Here is a 20,529-nt window from a genome sequence, read left to right as displayed (position 1 = left end):
GGGCTCATTTTCTGAGCAAAAGGGAAAGTGCTTTCTTTCTGACCTCCACCAACTGCCATTTGGTGTGCGCACCCTTCGAGGTATTTTGTGTCTGTTGGTGTTGGCCACCTTGCATTTTTTCTGACTTTTAAGAAACTCGTTTTCGGAGGGAGAGGGAAAGTGTTTACTTTCTAACCTCCAGCAACTGAATGCACAAAGTCCCTCATGCCTCTAAACACATCACGCATTCATCCTCGCGCCTACCTCGTTCCAGCTGCCTCCTCAAGCCTGCTTTTTGTCGATCCATTGTCTCCACTGGGATTATCTAAGTTTTCACCCTGTGACATCATTGCGTTACATCACTTTACGTGACGGTGGCCATTTTAACTTATTGGGAAGTTTGGTTTTGTTGTGCAAACAACTTAGCTGCCATTTCACTGCAGTCTTGTTGACAAAGCATTGTGTTTCCATGACAACGCGTGTGTCTTGTATCGCATCGTCGGTGACACGCACACCATTTTGTCATCGTGTCGAACGCTGCCAAGACGGAGGTCAAAACACATTTTGTTGAACAGCCCAACGAAGTTAATTTGAAGCAACGCATACGCTTTTCTCTCCAAGAAGCTCCTGTTGCTCATTCAGTCAGTCTACAGTTTTACAGGGTGTCAAGCGCTGTTTCCCTACCAGGCTTCATCTGTTCATTTGCAGTGATGAACACACCCTAATTTTTATATAACAGCATCTATCCTACAGTGAAAGGAACTTATTATTGGTGTATCTTCAGTGATACACACACTTTTTGCTATTCATTCTACAACATCCTACTGTGTGCTTCATCTGTCTGCTGTGATGCACATACCTCTACAAAGTGACACAGTATTTTTGCAATTTATACACACATCCTAAGTACAGTTTCAAATACTCATATTGCTATTTTCCTATATTTACATTTTCATATTTTGTGTTTAATATTTCTATGTTACTTTAGTTGTTGTCACTGTTGTGCATCATTTATTTATCAAATGTGTCAAGCTTAGCAGAATTGTGCACTATGCAAACTGTCAATCCACCACCTTTCTTCCTTGATTCACCTGGTGATCCTCCAGTCAGGTGGCAAATTTGGTATGACGCTTTCCAAACGTATCCGGGAGTCATAGGTGATCTACGTTATAGTGCAGAGAGAAAAAAATGCCTCCTTCTCCACTCCCTAGGATTTGAAGGAAGATCCATCCATAAACATTAACCGCCTCTTTCTCAAGAACAACTTGGAGGCATTGTTGAATATAAGGAAAACATAATTAAATTGAGAACCACGTTTAACAAACAACTCATCCTTATGGTTGTAAGGCACAGATTATTTAAAAGGACGCAAGCTGAAGGAGAAGTTGTGGATGCCTACATTTCCTCCTTGCGCAGACTGGCAGCTGACTGTAAATTCGAAAACTTTACAGATCAACTTATTAGAGATCACTTCGTTTGTCAATGTAAAGATAAGAACATTCATCAGAAATTGTTGAGCTTGGGTGATCCATCCCTAGATGAGACTATAAAAATCGCTAAGAGCATAGAAATATCAATGGTCTCACTAAAAGAACTAGATGACAAGCTGCTAGATGCTGTTAATGTAGTCAATGCTAATAATCTTATGAAGTATTGTGTTAAATCTACTCAATAAGTCAATCAATCTTCCAAGCTCAATTACGAACTAGCTAGTTCAACTAGGGCTAATACTAACAAAATGTGCATCAGATGTGGGAATCCACCACATGCCAAGGGTTCCCGTTGTCCCGCAAGTAACATCATGTGCAATTACTGCAAAAAGATAGGGCATTTTGCCAAGGTTTGTTTAAAAAAGAAGAATGTGAGGAACCAACCATTTGCACTGTTGAATCTAATTCTGAGTCTGACCTGGAAGTTATTTCTGTTGTCAGAAGTTCGGATGAGTTAGATTATTTGAAACCTTCTTCCCTGCAAGATGATGTTATGGGTGATCCCTCTCTGTGTGTTAATCCCATTGTGGATATTAATATTGGGGATCACACTGTGAAACTCTTAGTTGACTCAGGGGCCAAGATCTCAACGATCATGCAGAAATTGTTTGAAGAAATTTGGAAGGGTTTGCATCCTCTGTCTCCACCTGATCGCCCTCCTGTCTCATATGAGGGGCGGAGAATATAGTTCATGTTTTTTTTTAGATGAGATGCAATTTAAAGGTAGGAGAACCAAGGGAAATATTTATGTTGCGGTGAAAGGACTCGACATATTGGGTTGGTTTCACCAGGACCTGTTCAGCATGATACTCAAACCTGGGGCCAAGGAGCAAGTATTAATTGTTGGTTGCGAAGATGCTAGTTTTGTTTGGAAAAACAAACACCATGATGTTTTTAGCAAGAATTTAGGAAAAATTAAAGGGTTCAGGCACAAGATAATCATTAAATATGGTGCTCTTCCTACTAAACACAAACTTGGAGTAGTGCTGTTTAGTGTGAGGGAGGACTTAGAAAAGGAATTAAAGGGTCTGTGTGCCAAAGGGATCATCAAACAGACAGACTCTTCATTATGGCTTTCTCCCTTAGTCGTAGCCAGAAAAAGGGGGACAGATCATAGTGTCTGTGTCGACTTGAGATCCCTAAATAAAGAGCTATGGGTAGATTCCCATCCACGACCTAAAATTAATGACTTATTCTCTTCCACCAAAGGAGCACGTTATTTCACTAAGCTCGATTTAGCTAGTGCTTACCATCAGGTGGAACTTGATCCTGAGTCATGCCATCTAACAGCATTTGTGTCACCCCTGGGAACGTTTTGCTACTGCTGCATGCCCTGTGGGTTTGCATCTGCCCCGTCTGTTTTCTAGAGGATAATGAGCAATATACTCAGGGATGATGATGGGGTCCTAGTGTTTCAAGATGATGTTCTCATTTTTGGTAAGGATCTTGCGTCCCATGACTTGGTCTTGGAAAAAGTGTTAACTGTTCAAAAAACGTGGTATAATGTTGAAGGAGGAAAATTGTAAATTTTTGTGCTCCAAAGTTGAATATTTGGTACATGTCATATCTCAAGATGGGGTCACGTCCAGGATTGAATCAAGCCATAGTTGATGCACTCGAACAAGAGGAGAAATCAGGTGTCAAATCATTGCTGGGGTTATGTGAGTACTACTCACAGTTCATTCCAAATTGTGTATCCATTGTACGACCTATAAGCAATCTTCTCAAAAAGGGAGTCAAGTTTGAATGGTGCAATAAATGTGCAGTGGCTCTCAAGTTTGTCAAGTCTGCTTTAAGTGATTGTCCTGTTCCTAAACCTTTCGACCCGAGTTAACCTTGTTGCGTCACAGTCGACGCAAGTCAATTTGGTAATGGTGCCACTCTAACTCAAATGGACAATAAATGTGAATACACTGTATGCTTTGCGTTAAGGGTACTGAGAACTCCTGAGCTCCAGTACTAAGTCATTGAAAAGGAGCTGTTAGCCTGTGCATGGGCCATTGAGAAGTTTCAACCTTACTCCTGAGGTAAGCGGTTCTTACCTTTCACTGATCACAAGCCCTTAGTAAACATCCTAGGGGGTAGTGTGAGTAAATGCTGTTCTCCCAGAATCATGCGCATGTTGACAAAACTTCTTCAGTATCAGTTTGGGGAGGAACATATTTCTGGTAGTAAGAATAGAAGGGCAGATTCTTTGTCCCGTTTTACCATCAAGTCAAGTGAACTTGACAATGTCAATTTCGATGAATTTTCGAGTGAAGATTGTGATGATTGTCTGGTTGCTGTGCTGGAACTCCCTGATCTGAGTTTGGGTTCTGAGACTAATTGGTTGCATGCTCTGGACTCCGAATGTGTGATACGTGAAGTTTGTACATTCTTAAAAAATGGGTGGCCCAGAGAGAAGATGCTTACTGCCCCTCTTCAACCTTTCTGGAAGGTTGAAGGTGAACTCTCCATTGAAGATGGGTTGCTGTGCAGGGTGGCTACATGTGTACCCCCCTGATGTTTTCCCAAAACTGTAATTGAAAGAGCTCACAATGGTCATCTTGATTCCACACTCACTAACTCCACATCAGAGACAATTATTGGTGGCCAGGGATGGATGTTGAGATTAATTAAGTGGTTACCAATTGCTGTGTCTGCAGTGCAGCTGACAAGAGTTTAAAAGTGTCTGTTCCACCATTTATGCCTATTGAGTGCCCCAAAGGTCCCTGGTTAAAACTGGGTACTGATGTCATGGGTCCCTATGAGGTTCTTCCAGGTGTATCTCGTTTCATCCTGGTTCTTATGGACTATGTGTCAAAGTGGCCAGAGATTAAGCTGGTGAAAGAATCCAACAATAAGACTGTTATTGAAAGAACGTGTGGCTGAGAGAGGGTTTTCCTGAGACTCTGGTTTCAGATAATGGAAAGCAGTTTATCAGTACTGATTATGAGTCATTCCTCTGTCAGTCGGTTGTTAAACAACACAGAAGCTCCCTTTACTTCCCACAAAGTAATGGTTTGGTTGAGAGAATGAATCGGGTGGCGGGGGAGTGTATTAAGTGGGTCAGAGCTGAAAGTCATGATATCTGCAGAGCATGTGATGCTATGATTTGGTTTTATAGAACGACACCATATTCTGCTACAAAAATTTCACCTTTTGAACTGTTGAGGGGACGGAAACCGAACACTTGTTTCAGGCCTGCTTGGATGAGCAAGTGGGTCAGGTCTAAATCCGATGTTGCTCAGTTAATGTCTTGACCGAGTGAGAAAAATGTCTGCTTCACAATCTAGGCAGAAACCATGGTTTGACTCCCACAGAGGTGTCAAGGTTGCTCCGCTGGATGTGGGGGACTTAATTAGGATTAAGACTGCTGTCCATGCTAGGAAAGGTGACAGTAAATTCAGTCAACCTGTCAAAGTTTGCAAGATTCTTGGAAATGCAGTAATGGTCGAAGGAGGTCATTGGTGGAACCTCAACAGGGTGGTGAATGTTCGGGTAAAATATCTCATCTCACCTTCAAGGGAAAGGGTTCCTCCTTGTGTTGACCAAGATTGTTCCAGGAAAAGTTCTAGAAATATTGTTAGGCCTGCCAGGTATAGTTCGACATTCTGTTTTTTGTATTACTGTGATATTTTGCTTTACTTTTCTTTTCTTTTGTTTATTTTCGGAGAAGAGAAGAGACAATATGTTGTACTGCATCTTATGTTTTTCACTTTATATCCTGTGATGATTTGTAGACTCTAGAATGTATGGTCTCCTAGCAACTGTATTGAGCACATTCCTGTAGGAGCTGTTGACAGAGCTGGTCCTTCTGGCTCTGCTGTCCATGTAGCCAATAAATTACCAGCCTTCTACTTCTTGCGTCAGCCTGGTTACTACAAAAATTAATCATACTTAAGGAGCATCACATATATGTCTATGGACGCAATTGAAGGCTTTAGCGGCATCTGTAATGTTAATAATGAAAGGTAACCAATTAGTTTCAGCCATATCTAAACTGGTGGCCAAGAATTCTGTGAGTGTGAGGAAAACCTAATTGTTTCAACACATTCGGCCCCGCAGCAACAGCCTTACTCCTCTTCTTTGTCGCAACTTGGAAGAAAAAACAAAGGACAAGCTAAAAACTCTAACAATATAAGAAATAAGAGAAGGATAGCACAAGAGACATTAAAAGAGGACTTTTTACGCATGGTGTTCTTTTAAAACTCAAGGCCCAGAACTTGGGAGGTGTGTGCTGGAGAAAACCCAGAGGAGAGGGAAGCAGCCACCTCGGTGAGATAAGACGATCACTGTGGGTGGCAAAGAGCCACGAGATGCAAAACAGTGAAACCACTGAATTGTGCTATGAGGAAGACACACAAAATGCAATCAAGATGAGAAGGCCGGTTGGGAGGACCTGAGTCCCAGTCCTACCACAGCCCACTGAAGAGTTGTAGCTTATGGATGTCTCCCTGGTGCTGCACCATGCTACTCTAATAAATCTTAAGATTTCACTTCTGTTTCCCTTTTATTCTTTAGTGGGCTGACTGGGAAAGGGAGAGGGTGAAGATGAGATGACACCCACCTAAAAACCATAAATGTTATTTTCATAGTGATGCAAATATTTGAGAACCAACTTGTGCCATACTAAATGCTCAAGATACTCCCTCACATTTCTGCACAAGTAGTATACATGATTCCTTAGTTTTAAATGTTGAGAATACTTTTGAACCTATAGGAGTGACTGGCTAACCATTCGATATGGCTTTCAGTCCTACTGATTTTGCAAATATTTTCTTGCTGAAAATGTTAAATATGATAGTCAACTGTAAATCTAGATCTAGATCCCCTTGAGATCCTTGCCCTCCCTCCTCTATACTTCAGTTAGGCACAACAATAATTGTGATCCGTAAACTACTAAATTAATCTATTGTTTTAGCCACTATGCCAGCTTCCTAGAGACAGGCTCAGGTTTCTCCCACCCTGAAAGAAAACACAATGCATACCCCAACATACGTGCTAAACACAGACCGATATTGCTGTTGCCATGCCTAGGTAAAATTCTTGAAAAACACTTTAATAGTGAATTGGTTAAGTATTTGGAAAGCAACATCATTCTGGATGCATCTCAGATTCGCTTCCGGGCTGCTCACAGCATGTAACTGATCTTGCTTACTGTGTCTGAACACCTGGAAAATGAAGGAAAGGCTGCCCTTGTCCTTTTGGACTTGTAGCAGCATTCAACACCATATCTTATCCTACATTAATTCAAAGGTTAGTTGAGATGGAGTCAAGGGCTCTGCACTTGCTTTGTGAACCAACTTTCTTGCAGATCCATCCCTGGCTATTGATCTCTCTCCCTACTCCTCAAGCCTAATCCCACTAAATTGGGGTGTGCCACATAGATCATTTCTACCCCCACACTTTCCCCTTGATGTAATATCATGTTGAAATTCTCTACTAATATATATTAAGACAGATACTGTACCATAGTTAATATTATATCTTGAAAATATGTTTCATTATCTGCATTTGACACTTATATTAATTGAATAGTTAATAAAGTATCCTGTATGGCTACAGTCACTATTACACATCTCCCCTGAGTCAGCTAGTGTCCTAAGTAGATGGATACCTCTTCTTGCCTAGACTAGGTTTGCAGAACCCCTGATCACAAACTTCTGTGAGTAAATGGTCACAACATCTACTCACCTCTTGAATAAATACTTAGACTCCTCCTTCTCCATCAAATGGCTTCCTTGTTTACTCATTACATTCACCGCTTCTGGAACATTTGCTCTCACAATCTCTCAATCTTCTGCCTATTGTTTAGTCTATTCACATTCCAAGTCCAAACTCTAAACTGAGGAGCATCTTCTCCATTGCAAATCACTAATGCCTGTCTGCTTTCTCTGTGCTTCTAATATTATGCATCCATCTAATTGTTCCACATAACTCAAAGCAAAGCAGGAAATGGCTGTTGTACATTTGCCCCCAGACCTCTGAAAGCATCCACCTTACTACCCAGGGTAAATCGTTTGTCTTCTGTCAGCTTAGAGAAGTCAGATCAAAAAGTAAATTTTATGTCACTGACCTCAGGTGTATTTCATGCAAGGTATACATATATTACTTTTTCCTAGTAAAGTATAGTTTTATGGACCTGTCCCAAAATGCAGCAGGACTGGTGAGAGGTAACATGGGTCTTGATCAGAGTTATGGGTCTAGATGCCCCGATGGAGGCAAGGTGGCATGTTGTATGTGTTACCGGGGAGTATTTTTTTCCTAAATATAGTCAAATATGGCTGATGTTGGCACCCAGGTTGGCAAAACATAATATAGCAAGTACATGGCTGTGGTCCACCATCCTAAAGTTGCAGATTGGGAGGCAGATCTAGATTGGTGTTGGCAGGCCAAAAATGAAGTCCAAGAAAGTGGGAAAAGCAATGGGGCCTATAGGGGGAGAATAGGGGCCAAGTGAGGGGATGCTCAGAGGGGTTACAAGCATGTTAAAAATGAAGTCTGAGTGGTGACCTGAACCATGTGGAGAGGTGCCAAGTATATGATAATAAGGCCCAGTTGCACATGATGTTAACAGGTATTGCAAAGGTGGTGTTGCATATTCTCCATTGCTGATCTTGTTTTCCATGTATGAATCTGTTTGTATATCCCTTTCATTTTGTCTGATTTATCAAATGTAATCAACATTTCTTCTCTCATTACTATTATCATTCTTTCCAGCCCTCTCTCCATTTAGACATCAATCCCTTGTCTATAATAAGTGGAACTGGTTCAGTAACACATAGACCCAGCTTTACAAAGGGCTTGCGATGCCACCTTTTTACGCTCTGCATGACTTAGTAATTCCAGTGTAATGCAAGGTAGCGCAAATTGCTGCCTTGCGTTACTCTGCTTTGGGAAGATGTTTCATAGGTGGAGCATGGGCATTCTCATGCATCCACCCATTGATTTTGACGCAATCCCAGATTTACAAACGCTAGTAAACCTGGGACTGCATCAAAATGCAGAGGCATAATGAGGAGAAATATCTTTATTTTCCTTGTTATTTCCTCTTTCTACGTGAGATGCATGTTGCAGCACACATAGGAAGAGAACAATGCCTCAAAGGATTTTTTTATTTATGCAGAAAGGTGTCCCTTCCTGCACAAAAACAATCCTTCCTGCAACAAAGGCACTCTTCCACCATGGTGCAAGGGTGTCTGCATTGGTGCTAGGCAGCAGTCCATGCATCAGTGTGGAGAGAGAGCATGAATCCAGCATATCTTAGCAGATATGGGGCATTTCTGCTCCTTCTCTGTCACGCAACGCAGCATAGAAAGTTGCCTTGCTGCGTTGCATGACTTTTTGATAAATCTTCCCATCAATAACTTTAAGCCCTCTGGAGAGCTGTACAATTCTTCATTTTCTTATGCATCTTTGACATCTTCCCCATAATTTACTGTCCCTAAGAGATCAATCACAAAGGGGTCTTGAGAAAATGGTGGCTGCTTGGCAGAGTTTACTAAATAACAAGAGCTACCCATAAACACAGGGAGCCAGAGAATATTACTGATTTCTTAAAAACAAGTAAACAGTGTCCCCAGTGAACTTGAAGACCCACAAAGCCAGTCAACAAAATTGTAGTGTGTTTCATACAACAAATAACAGTGATAATAAAAGGCCCATTGGCCATCTCAAGGCTGTTTGTTATTTCATGTTTGTTAATAATGTTGATGGCGTTTTACCCCATATAGTTAGCCAGGTCTCATCAGAATAAAAATAGTAGAGGGAACATCTGAAAGAAATGGAGGAACGAGTCACAACTATGGGAATGTGGTGGTCTAGGGATAGGCCATGTAAAGGAGTACTCAATACTAACTTACACCAGAGAGTTCAATGGCTGGCTTCAATAAAGTCCCTCAAGCCTTATCAAAAGGATTCTGAATAATAGGTATTATTGTGAAAATTAACAATATATTGGTAACTTACTCAGGGGTAGAAGATCATATTTATAAGGGACTAGCTTACCCGTCGCGCGTTGCTGCAAATTCAAGGAAACTTGTTATGATAACATTCAATTTACATTGTGTCATTTTTATTGAAACGTATTCATTTTAATATGGAAAACATTTCAGAGTGTCGTTTTAATTCTATTTATTTATTCGAGTGCTTGCGGATACATAAATGGAAACATTCAGTATTCAAAAGATTATGAGGGCCCTGGGGGGCTGATATTTAAAAAGATTTTATGCCAGAAACCTTCGCGGGAGTGTACTCAACAACTTCCCAAAGTTTCATGGGGATCGGATGAATGGTGTAGTAATGTATGTGCCAGAAACCTTCGCGGGAGTGTACTCAACAACTTCCCAAAGTTTCATGGCGATCAGATGAATGGTGTATTAATGCATAAAGGACAAACAGACAGACAGACAGACATACATTCGTTTTTATATATATAGATATCATGATAATGTCAGATAATGCTTAAGTTTCCAAAGTAAAACCTTTAAAAAAGTACCCGAGAGGACCTGATTATCCCTGGTGCCCCATATATGGACAGAATTTAGCGTAGAATGGAACCACTTTATCGGTTCCATCTGGCTTGCTAAAAATCACATGGATATCACCATGAATTAAATATTTAATGGTACCTTCTGACTGTGTTCATTTTGGTGTCCAAATTGATATACAAATCTTTTTTTTTTTTTAATTGGTGTTGGATTTCTTTTGAGTCATGTCAATTACTTATTGGTCATGTTGTACTCTGACATACTTATCACATGTTCCTCTAGTAAAGCCTGACACTCGGTACCACTCTACCAGGACTGAGCTAGGAATTTATTAGTGTGAATGCCAATGGATCTATTTTAGGGCACTGGGAGACTATTGCATAGTGAAGCCTAACCAACCTCACTGCATAATAATCCACTTTCCTACAAAATCTATTTTGTGTAGACAACTGTTTCCAACGATTTTCCCACTTTTGAAGAAGGCAAAATGTCAGTGAATCACACTGGTGCAACTGATATTTGGTTGTCACATACTAATTTAATTCTAGCTTGATAGAAGATCAAGAAACACAATTTGATAACAAATTATTTTCAAAAACTTTGATAGGCAAAGGGGGTCACTTAGAGTTGTGTGGTAATGGGATATCAATGAGAAAAGGATGCTCAATCTGGTTCTGCATTCTCTTGGCTAAAGCAAAGTGAGGAGCCACCAGTGGTCCGAGTGCCAACATGAATAGCATATGAGGGTCAACAAGGTAAGGGGGGGCTTTCAAAATTATTAGCACTACCTTTTGTCCAAGACCATCGATGAAATCATAGCAGTTCAGGACAGAAAAGGATTTGAATGACCCCCACTTGCTGAGGAAAACTTAGAGGCTGAGCGGGCAATGGCCTTTATTATGTCAATCCTGGAGCTTGACCCCACTTAGTTAATCTATATTTAGAGTTCACATAAGTGATATCATTATTTCCATGCTGGAATTTATGCCATGGCATGGCAGAACCACAACCATGTTTTTCCTCTGAAATGACTGTTATGTAGAAGCAGTTCCTGAGAGAAAACTATCTGCCACAACTACACACATTTCTGAATTTGGAGGTCCGCCTGCTTCTGGCCTGACAGAAGTATACTTTGAATAGCTGCTCAGGCAATCAAGCTGACAATTACATCATTAGTGTTCAATTGAGCTAAGCAGTAGTTGCCGAAAAAAAGCATTGCAAATTTGATGGGCTATACATAGAATCAGAATTAAGGTTTTGTGGTAATGTTACATCTGCCATTGGTAGAGTGTGTGCTACCACCACCATGGTGTCCCACATTGGTAGATATACAAACTGTGACAGAGCCTCCCTATCATCTGGAAATCTTCAGATTTTGAATGATCACCTTCCATAAACCAGACTTCTAGTCACAAAAATCCTTGTTAATTATACATTCTATGAAAACGTTACATTAATCAAAGAAGTCAGATAGAAGTTGGTTATGACAAAGTATTCATCCTTGCAATTGGTCCATGAAAAATAACTACATTTTCCTGAGTATTCCCACCAATGAAACTGTAGACAACAAAGAAAAACAGGGTCTTGTGAGCACATTTGAAAAAAGACATAAGGAACAAATTGAAAACAAGTGAGCACTATTTCAAGAGATAAGTGCCTCCTAAAATCAAAAACCGTCTAAAACCACAACCATAATTAACTATACCATAGGCTTGTGAACACCTGCATGTACATTCTTGGAGACCCCATAAAATTACAAATATCTGCATTACCAAACCTTCCATAGAAGCCCTATTTGATGTTATGGACCATGCTGATGTCGATAATATGAGACATTTCAACAGGCAACTAAAACTAGCACACTTATTTGCAGCTGTGGCTCCTCTACTTTGGCGGGGGAGCATCGTCCTCCCTGACAGCAGTGTAAATAAAGGGGGAAATGAAACCATAATAAACCTGTATTTAGTATCATTTTATTTTGTTTCCCGGCAGAGTCTTGGGGGCAGCGGATGACAGACACTGACGGGAAGTAATATGCATTAACTTCAGTGCGCATGTTGGTTTGGCTGGCCTTCTCAGGCAGGACAAAATGACATGCGCACTGAAGCTGTCTCCAACCCGAGCCTTGTTGCCGAGTTGGAAACAACAAGCACTGTCTCCTAGTCTCTCTGGGAGTGCAAATCAAGGGCGCTCAGGCCAAGCATGAAGGTGCCCTCATGCATGAGAGCAGCTTCAGGATTGGCTTCAGGGGAGTCTGTGAGCCTGTGCCTGCAATGAAGCCACAAGAGGAGCAGAAGACTGGCGCTGCAGCCGACTGTAGGTAAGTATTTTTGTTTCCCGTTATTTAATTGTTATCGTAGTCTCCCCCCCACCCCGTCACTTTCCTCTGACACTTACCGCTACTGAAGTATTTGCATTCCACAATAAGGCAGCCAACAGACAAGTATGAATTCCATATGATCAACTGAAACCCCAACAAAGTCCAATGCCTCAAATGGTCCAACATTGGATGGTCAGGCAATTAAAACTACTGTCCTGGAAGGGTACAAGTGAAAACTATACGTGTGTCTAACCAGTTCATAGACTGCACAACTACGGCCATATTATCAGGGATGGGCAATACACTATCGCCGCTTTTATTGGCAGGAAACTGCTGATAAGGCAGCAATAATGGGCTTGATAATATGCCCTTGTGAATTCCCATAGCAGCCCAGGTTCTGGCGTTAACCTGGACTGCTATGGGAATTCACAAAGCATATTATCAAGCCGATTGTCGCCACTTTAGCGGCAGTTTCCTGCCGATAAAAGCGGCGATAATGTATCGCCCTTTCTTGATAATATGGTCCCTGGTATTTACGCAGGTAAGCACAACTCAGTGGCCAAATATGTCTTACACAAGCTAGGAAGCTGTTCTATTGCTAAAGGGAGCATTGACGTAAATGTATCTTCTCACAAGGATACTAAGCTTTACAGCCACGTCACTATCCCAATATTCACTGTACTAATTGCCTCTCATACAAACAGGACATGCAAGCATCTAGCTCCTGACCTATGCCCAGTATGATGTTCTGATATGGTACCACCTTTTTTGGTAAAATTATAAACTGTCAGCATTATATCTGTTACCTGCTTATTGGTCATCGCTGCCCATGCACTGTCCTTTATTGGTGTGTTTATCGTGTTTAGTTATCTTTCTTTGCTCTGTGACCAGCTCCTGCTGGATTCAGTTACCTGCAATCTCAATTCAATCCTGCATAACATGAAACAAGACTCAGCATTCCCTGTATCTGTTGATGCTTTGTGCTGCATAACCCATTGTTTTCTTCTTGAATGCCTGCCCACTTTCACTCTTTCTGCTTTTACCTATGCCCTGCTTCATCCTAGCCTATGCCTGCACACTTTGTACCCTGGTTACAGTATCTACTACAGATTAGGCTTTGTATTCATGACCTGTCCACTCCCAGCCTCAAGCTGATATCTCTGATACCTAGAAATCCTCATCACCTCAACTAGCCCCTTTGCTAGTGTTCAACTCTCGCATTCCATCTTTCTCATCCACACAATAACAAACTCTTCACCAATTTTCAAATTTTACCTCATTTTGGAAAGATCTCAAAGATTGCAGAATTAGTAAAAGGGAGGGTTTGGAAGATTGCTCCCCAGATTTCTGGATAGTCTTATCTGGTAGCTCATCTCCTACTGGGTTTCTTTCCTCGATTATTCCAATGGGTGGTAACAATTGGGTGGTTGAATAGTCCCAACCTAGTTCTTCCAATTCCTCTCCTGAGGTTCTCTGACAATTCAACTTTTTCTGCCCGGATACCCGCTTTAGTCTCCTTGACAATCTTTGCTCCCCCTGAGTATAACTATTGCGGATTAGGTAACCCCTGCTGTCCCCATCACTGCTACTGGTCTCCGCAAGGTCCGACTCATCTGAGTCATCCGTCAGAGAAAATAATTTTTCCATGGAGTCAGGGGGGAGGTAGCCAGCTTTGTTTTTTTTTAATTATGTTTCTTATTGGTCCTGCTACGTTAGGTTTCCTATGATCTGCAGAGCGATGTGCTTCTCCCTTCTTTGCAGATTGCTGGGGGGTTCAAAGGATCCATTATAGGACTGTCCCTTCCATTGATGCTGCTCCCATCCCACTGAATGTCTGCCGGTGCCAGTGCCTCAACAGCTCCCAACACTGTATTTTCACACATTGACCCCCACGTTGTATCATCGTTTAGAGATACAACTGCTATGTCCTGTGGGCTGCACTGTTTGTTCCATGTTGTGACAGGTTCTTTACCTTTAACACTTTGTTCACCCAGCTCTCCTTGGCCCCCTGCCTCCTTGTTGTTCCCTTTGTCCGAATTATTTGAGACTGGGGGTAGAAACATACTGGGAACAGCGAGTTGTTTTTTGCCCCCCAGTTTCCCCACCGGCATATCCTTCTGCAAAGCATATGTAGCATTTTTTTGAGAGTCAAGTTTATCTTTATCCAGCTTACTTCCCTTACCGGCCGGTGTTGAGACCTTCTTACTGATGACCTTCGGGACGCTGTCACCGCATCGAGCTGATGCTGATTGATTATTCACCCGCGTCTTGCTGCATCTGCCTCACGCTGCCATCTCAGAGGAATGAGCTCCACGAGCTCTGTGTGTGTCTCTGTAGCTAGGCAAACCGATATGGCAGGCTTCCAACCCCGAAATCATCGTCAAGAGCAGCCAAGCCAAGGATTCTCAACGCTCGCTGCAACTTTCACCTAAACTCCCGGCCAGCAGAGCCTCTTGTCCTGATTTCTGCAGGTGATGCTTGGTGAAATTAGCCCATTGAGGCACACGAGGAATTCCCACACACATAATCCTTCTCAAATCAGGAGAAAATTTGATGGGGATTCGAGAGATGAGGAGGTGAGGAGTAGCGGTCTCACTCAGGCGCCATCTTGCCCCAGTTACTTTCACTTTCTATTACTATCTTTAGGAGTGTGCTTGGTGGGGGAGGCTGGTGTGGATTGCTGAGTTGGAGATTGTATTTTGGAGTGAGTTTTTTCAGTCCTGTTTGCAGTTTTAACATTTGTTGGTCTGTCTATTGTCAATAGTAAGTCTTGTGTATAATATATATAGTTGTAATTTGGGGGGGGGGGGGTTTAATAGGGGTAGTTAGGTGTAGGATTAATATACAGGTGGGGTAATTCATTTTTCTGTATTTTCTTTTTATATAAGTCTCCTTTCTAACTATTTATAAGTTTCCTTTACTTTAACTACACAGAACTGAGCATGTCCGGCAGGTCCAAGAACCGTTCCAACAGGCAGTTTGGTGGCCTCCTCTGCCTGATTTATCATGTTCTCCCGCAAATGATCAACACGGGGGCCTGGTAAGCAAGGGCTACCAAGCAACTGAGTGAAAGCAGAGTTGGGGCAGGGTCCAGCATCATCTTGTCAGGATTTTCAACGTGACACGCACACCCCACCAAATCAAACATTGCTGGCAGGATGTGATCAACCGCAAGGGCGACTTGCTGGAACACCTTGGCCTGGAGGTTGGTGGGCCAACTGATAAGTAAATTTATAACATTAGTCATATTGGTTTTGTAAGAGGTGCACAGCAATGCCATACATTGCACTGTCCATATTTTCAGATAGATTCAGTGGTGTTGCAATGGTCTTGGAGAAAATACATCTGACCTCAAGGAAAAACTTGCATGTTGTGTGGTCACAGACACATATGTTGTAACCAATTTATCTGATGTTGACTTTTAACTAGTATATTTACAAACACACAAAAGCACCAGTGCCAAAGGTGAAAATATTTCTGTGATGCATAAACTATGGGGCAGATCTACAAGAAACTAAAGCAGCTAGGTCATTTTTCAGTGCACAGCAGCTTTATTTTCGAAGCACAGGGGTGCAACATCTTTACAACAATAAGTTGCATCTCTGTGCTTACCCCTGCACTGGCACACAGACTGCTGCCATGTGCCGGCACAGGCAACCTTGCACCTAGGTGCAAGGCTGCCTGCGTTGTGGTGAGATTGTGTTTGTGAAGGAAGGGGCACCTTCCTGCACCAAAAATAAACAATTGAGGTGATTTCCTCTTCCAATGTATACTATAGAATGCAGCACGCATTGAGCGATGATAAAAACAAGTAAAAATTAATACATTTCTCATGGTTGCACCTCGCTACACCACCCCTAGGTTGGCGTCGCATTCTGACGCATTTCCAGGTTTAGCCTTTATTGTAAGCCTGGCAATACATCAGTGGATATGGGTGTTACGTGGCAACACCTTCAGCAACACCCATGGAACATTCCTTCCTCGCAAACTACTGTGAGTAAAGGTAGCATATTCACAAGGGCATTGAAAGTCACGCAGGCTGTATTTTCATTTCATTGTAAATATTGAGCATAACACAGCACCATCAGTACGTCAACAAACGTGAAGTACTGGTGGCACAGGGGTTTAGGAAATTGGCCGTGTTGTATTTAAGTGCTCAGAAAGTTACACAGTGTGGCACACTCTTGGAAATATGGCCCTATCCTGTGTAAATCTCATTATATAAATAAGTCTGGATGTGTATGTAAGCATGATGCATCAATCAACCAACCGAACAGTCACATGGGAAGGTCTGAATGCATGGGGGAGCATCTGTGTGCAGTTGGAGTCATGTCTTTACAGTTGCAATGAAGATGTGCAGGGGTGTGTTTTGTGCAGGCTGATGATTGTTAGCTCATTGAATGTGGGTCAGAGTTATGCGCACTTCCATTTGGTGTGGAAAAGCCACTTTTGACGCTGGTGTTGATCGTAATCTTTTAATGCTGGAGTGATGGCTGCAGCAGCTTTGTGGAAGAGGGGTGGGACGGGGGTCTGTTTGTGATCATGAGTGGATGCCTCTCATGGTTGATGCATTCTCTTGGGTGCTCATTGTTGTCCGGGATGAGATGGAGGGGTATCTGGAGTTGCTTGAAGATTGTGTGGTTTCATAGACCTGTGTCTGGTCTTTGAGCTTGTCTTAGAGGCACCAGGCATCTGTGTGCAGGTATGAGCAGAGCTTGTTGAAGTGGTCTTTGGAGGGGAAGAAGTCTGTATTATCAAGGTGAGTTTTGCAAAAATAACTGAGGATGCTGAATTGTTCCTTCGCATTTCTGGAGTTTGTGAGGATTGAGTGTGGGATTAAGTTCCTTTTTTAGGTCGAGGACCGAAGGCTGGCTTGCCAGCCGGAAGTCGGAGATTTAATGATGTTCAGTAGGGCAGTTTAACCCGCCTCTCTGCTCTGTCTCTCCTCCATTGGCTGGCTTCCTAAACGGAGGTCAGCCATTGGAGGAGGGAGGCGTCCCTCGAAAGAAGCTCCGTCTCTTTCGGATTTGGGGGTATGTTCGTGCTGTTCTTTCCACTTTTTAGCCACGCCCCTTTTTAGAACGCCGAACACGCCCCCGAATCCAAAAATTTCGGAAGCTTGCGGCCGCCATTTTTTTCAAGCAGTGAAGGTGAGTGACAATTTATTCTGAGGTCTGGTGCGTGTTTTGATGAAGTATTTGCAATTTGAGTGGTATTTTACATGCGTCAGGGCGGTTTGACACTGAGCTGGGGAAGTAAATGTAAGCAAATTAAAGTGTTGCTGCAACATTTATAATATTTCTGCCGTTCATATCGCACTGCTCTGCCTCTCGAGAAGGCAGGCTTCTTCGTTGGGGGCGCAGGTCTCCTAGCTTTTCATGCATCACCGAGGCATTGTTAGTTGAATTTAAAAAGGGGAAAAAATAAGAAAGATAATGTTCTCTGTGCCTTTGCATAACTTGACTCTAAGTCTCAGGGAGAGAGCGCCGCGCTCCGAGCCATCCATCAGCTGATCATTGATTTATAGACGAGGCTCCGGCGGGAGGCGGAAGCAGGGGATGAAGTCTGTGTTCTGACGGACGGGGCGCATGTCGATAAATCCCGTCCCCGGGTGCGTGTCTGAGCAGGGTTGCGAAAACACGGGGGAGGGGCGCGAGCGGTAGGTGCCTCGTCACCCGTCCCCTGCAGTAAGTGAGACCATACAATTTGAATGACCATGATGTCAAAGGATAGGATAATGCTGTGTCTTGTAAAGCCATAGATACCTTGGGCCCAAGGTCGCAGCAAAAAAACAACAAATGGAAATGGTGTGTTATCCCATAACGCTGACAAAATGGTTCCAGCAAATATCGCATTCTCACGAGGCTCGCAAATTAAGTCTATTAGAGGAGGCACGATTAAATCATATTACATACAGTTGACAGTCTTCGGCTCGTGGCCCTCTTCAGAGCAAGTGCTGAGACGCTCTTGCCGCTTTATAACTTTGTGGATATGTGGATGAATGAATTAAATGTTTGTATGGCGCATAACAGCTGCTCTAAAAGGAACGTTCCGAAGTTGGTGAGGGTAAGACCGGTTGAAGAAATAAACAGATGGGAGACCAGCCAACATTAGGTCTCTAAAGAGTTTGGTTAATCTTGCAACAAAGTTTAAGGTTAGTAGATCTTACATGTCAACACACTTAAATAATATTCTTAAAAATAAAAAAAACACTGCAGATAGCAGTTTTTGCCAGTACCTCGCTGGAAAGTACCAGTTATCAGTCAGGAAAGGCTGAGTCAGCAGCCTCTTGCAGAAGTAACCAAGCGTGAGTACAACGTGCAGGCAGGTCACAGGTTCAAAACATGACGAGATGGCTCATATTGCATTCCTTCGACGCCGCTTGGAAGCACGGCTCACCTGGCGAGTGCCACGAAGCACCAATTATGAAAGATGTTAACGACCTAACAGTAAAACTTCTGGGAAATAAACTATTTTCATATTAGTAGCAGCATTGCATGTTCCGCAGACAGGAGGCCTCTGGGTTCTGTTGTGAGTGCACCCCCCCCGCAAATGACAAAACAGATGCGCCTTGAGAAATATGACGTAGGATGGTCGAGTGAAGAGGCAGCATAACTCAAGAAAGGCGTCACCTGTCGTGAGACACGGCCTCGCCTCCACACAAAAAAATGCAGATATTCTGCTTCTGGGTATATACTAGATATTCAAAGACGCACAGCAATGCCACAGCCAGAAGACCGCAGCAGAGCTCAACCTGGATTCAGTAGGACGGGTTGGCATAGGATACAGCATCTAGATGCAAACACAGCAGCTCTGGTCTTATGTACATTAAGCCTTCCTTGTTCAAGGAGCGTTGGCCTCAGACAAATGTAAAGTTGTCTACTGGAGTATGAACATACAGATGATATAAATCGTGTGTATATGCACACGTATTTGTGCCAAAACCATGAGACAGCAGAAGAGCCGATTTAAGGGATATGGTATATAAAGGTTAGAGAGATGTCTGCATATACATACACAGCAGCACCACACCCAAAAGGCAGCAACAGGGCTGGGATCAGGAACAGCAATACTTGCCCACCTCGTTTTTTTCTTGCCTTCTGCCCCCTGATTGCACTCGTTTTTCTTGCCTCTGCTCCCCTGATAATGCCATTTTTCTTGCCTCTGCTCCCCCGATTGTGACATTTTTCTTGCCTCTGCCCCCCTGATTGCACTTGTTTTTCTTACCTCTGCTACCCTGATTGTTACATTTTTCTTGCCTCTGCTCCTCTAATTGTGCCATTTTTCTTGCCTCTGCTTCCCTAATTGTGCCATTTTTCTTGCCTCTGCCCCCCTGATTGTGCTCGTTTTTATTGCCTTCTGCCCCCTGATTGCACTAGTTTCTTGTGTACCTCACACTCTGTTCCGGCTTCTGATTCGGTGAAAGCTCGTTTGTTGACTAGAGCCGTGGGACTGATCTGCCCGTCAGATTAAGGAGCAGGTACGTTTTGTTTCTCAGCCTCCAAATGTTGTGCATTTGTCTCTGCCAGGACTGGAGTGCATGTGTATTCCTGTGTGAATGTCTGTGTGTGTGGGTGTGTGCGCGTGTGTGCGTGTGTGTGCGTGTGTGTGTGTGTGTTCATGCATATATGCTTGTATGAGTGAGTGTGTGCTAAAAGATGTGCGTGCGCAATTTGGAAGAGCCTGTTCGATGGGTTGGCAAGGTTGGGAGCCAGAGGATGTGTGTGGGTAAGTGTCTCCATTTTTCTTGCCTCTGCCCCCCTGTTTGTGCCGTTTTTCTTGCCTCTGCCACCCTGTTTGTGCCATTTTTCTTGCCTCTGCCACCCTGTTTGTGCCGTTTTTCTTGCCTCTGCCACCCTGTTTGTGCTCGTTTTCTTGCCTTCTGCCCTCTGATTGCACTCGTTTTTCTTGCCTTCTGCCCCCTGATTGCACTTGTTTTTCTTGCCTTCTGCTCCCTGATTGCACTCGTTTTTCTTGTCTTCGGCCCCCTGACTTCACTTGTATTTCTTGCCTTCTGCCCCCTGATTGCACTCGTTTTTTTCTTGCCTTCTGACCCCTGATTGCACTAGTTTTTCTTGCCTATGCTCCCCTGATTGTGCCATTTTTCTTGCCTCTGCTACCCTGATTGTGCCATTTTTCTTGCCTCTGCTCCCCCAATGCTGACATTTTTCTTGCCTCTGCCCCCCTGATTGTGCTCGTTTTCTTGCCTTCTGCCCCCTGATTGCACTCGTTTTTTTGCCTTCTGCCCCCTGATTGCACTCATTTTTCT

Source organism: Lissotriton helveticus, chromosome 8 (genome assembly GCF_964261635.1).
Source record: "Lissotriton helveticus chromosome 8, aLisHel1.1, whole genome shotgun sequence".
In the NCBI taxonomy this organism is placed as follows: domain Eukaryota; kingdom Metazoa; phylum Chordata; class Amphibia; order Caudata; family Salamandridae; genus Lissotriton; species Lissotriton helveticus.
This window is presented reverse-complemented; position numbering follows the sequence as displayed.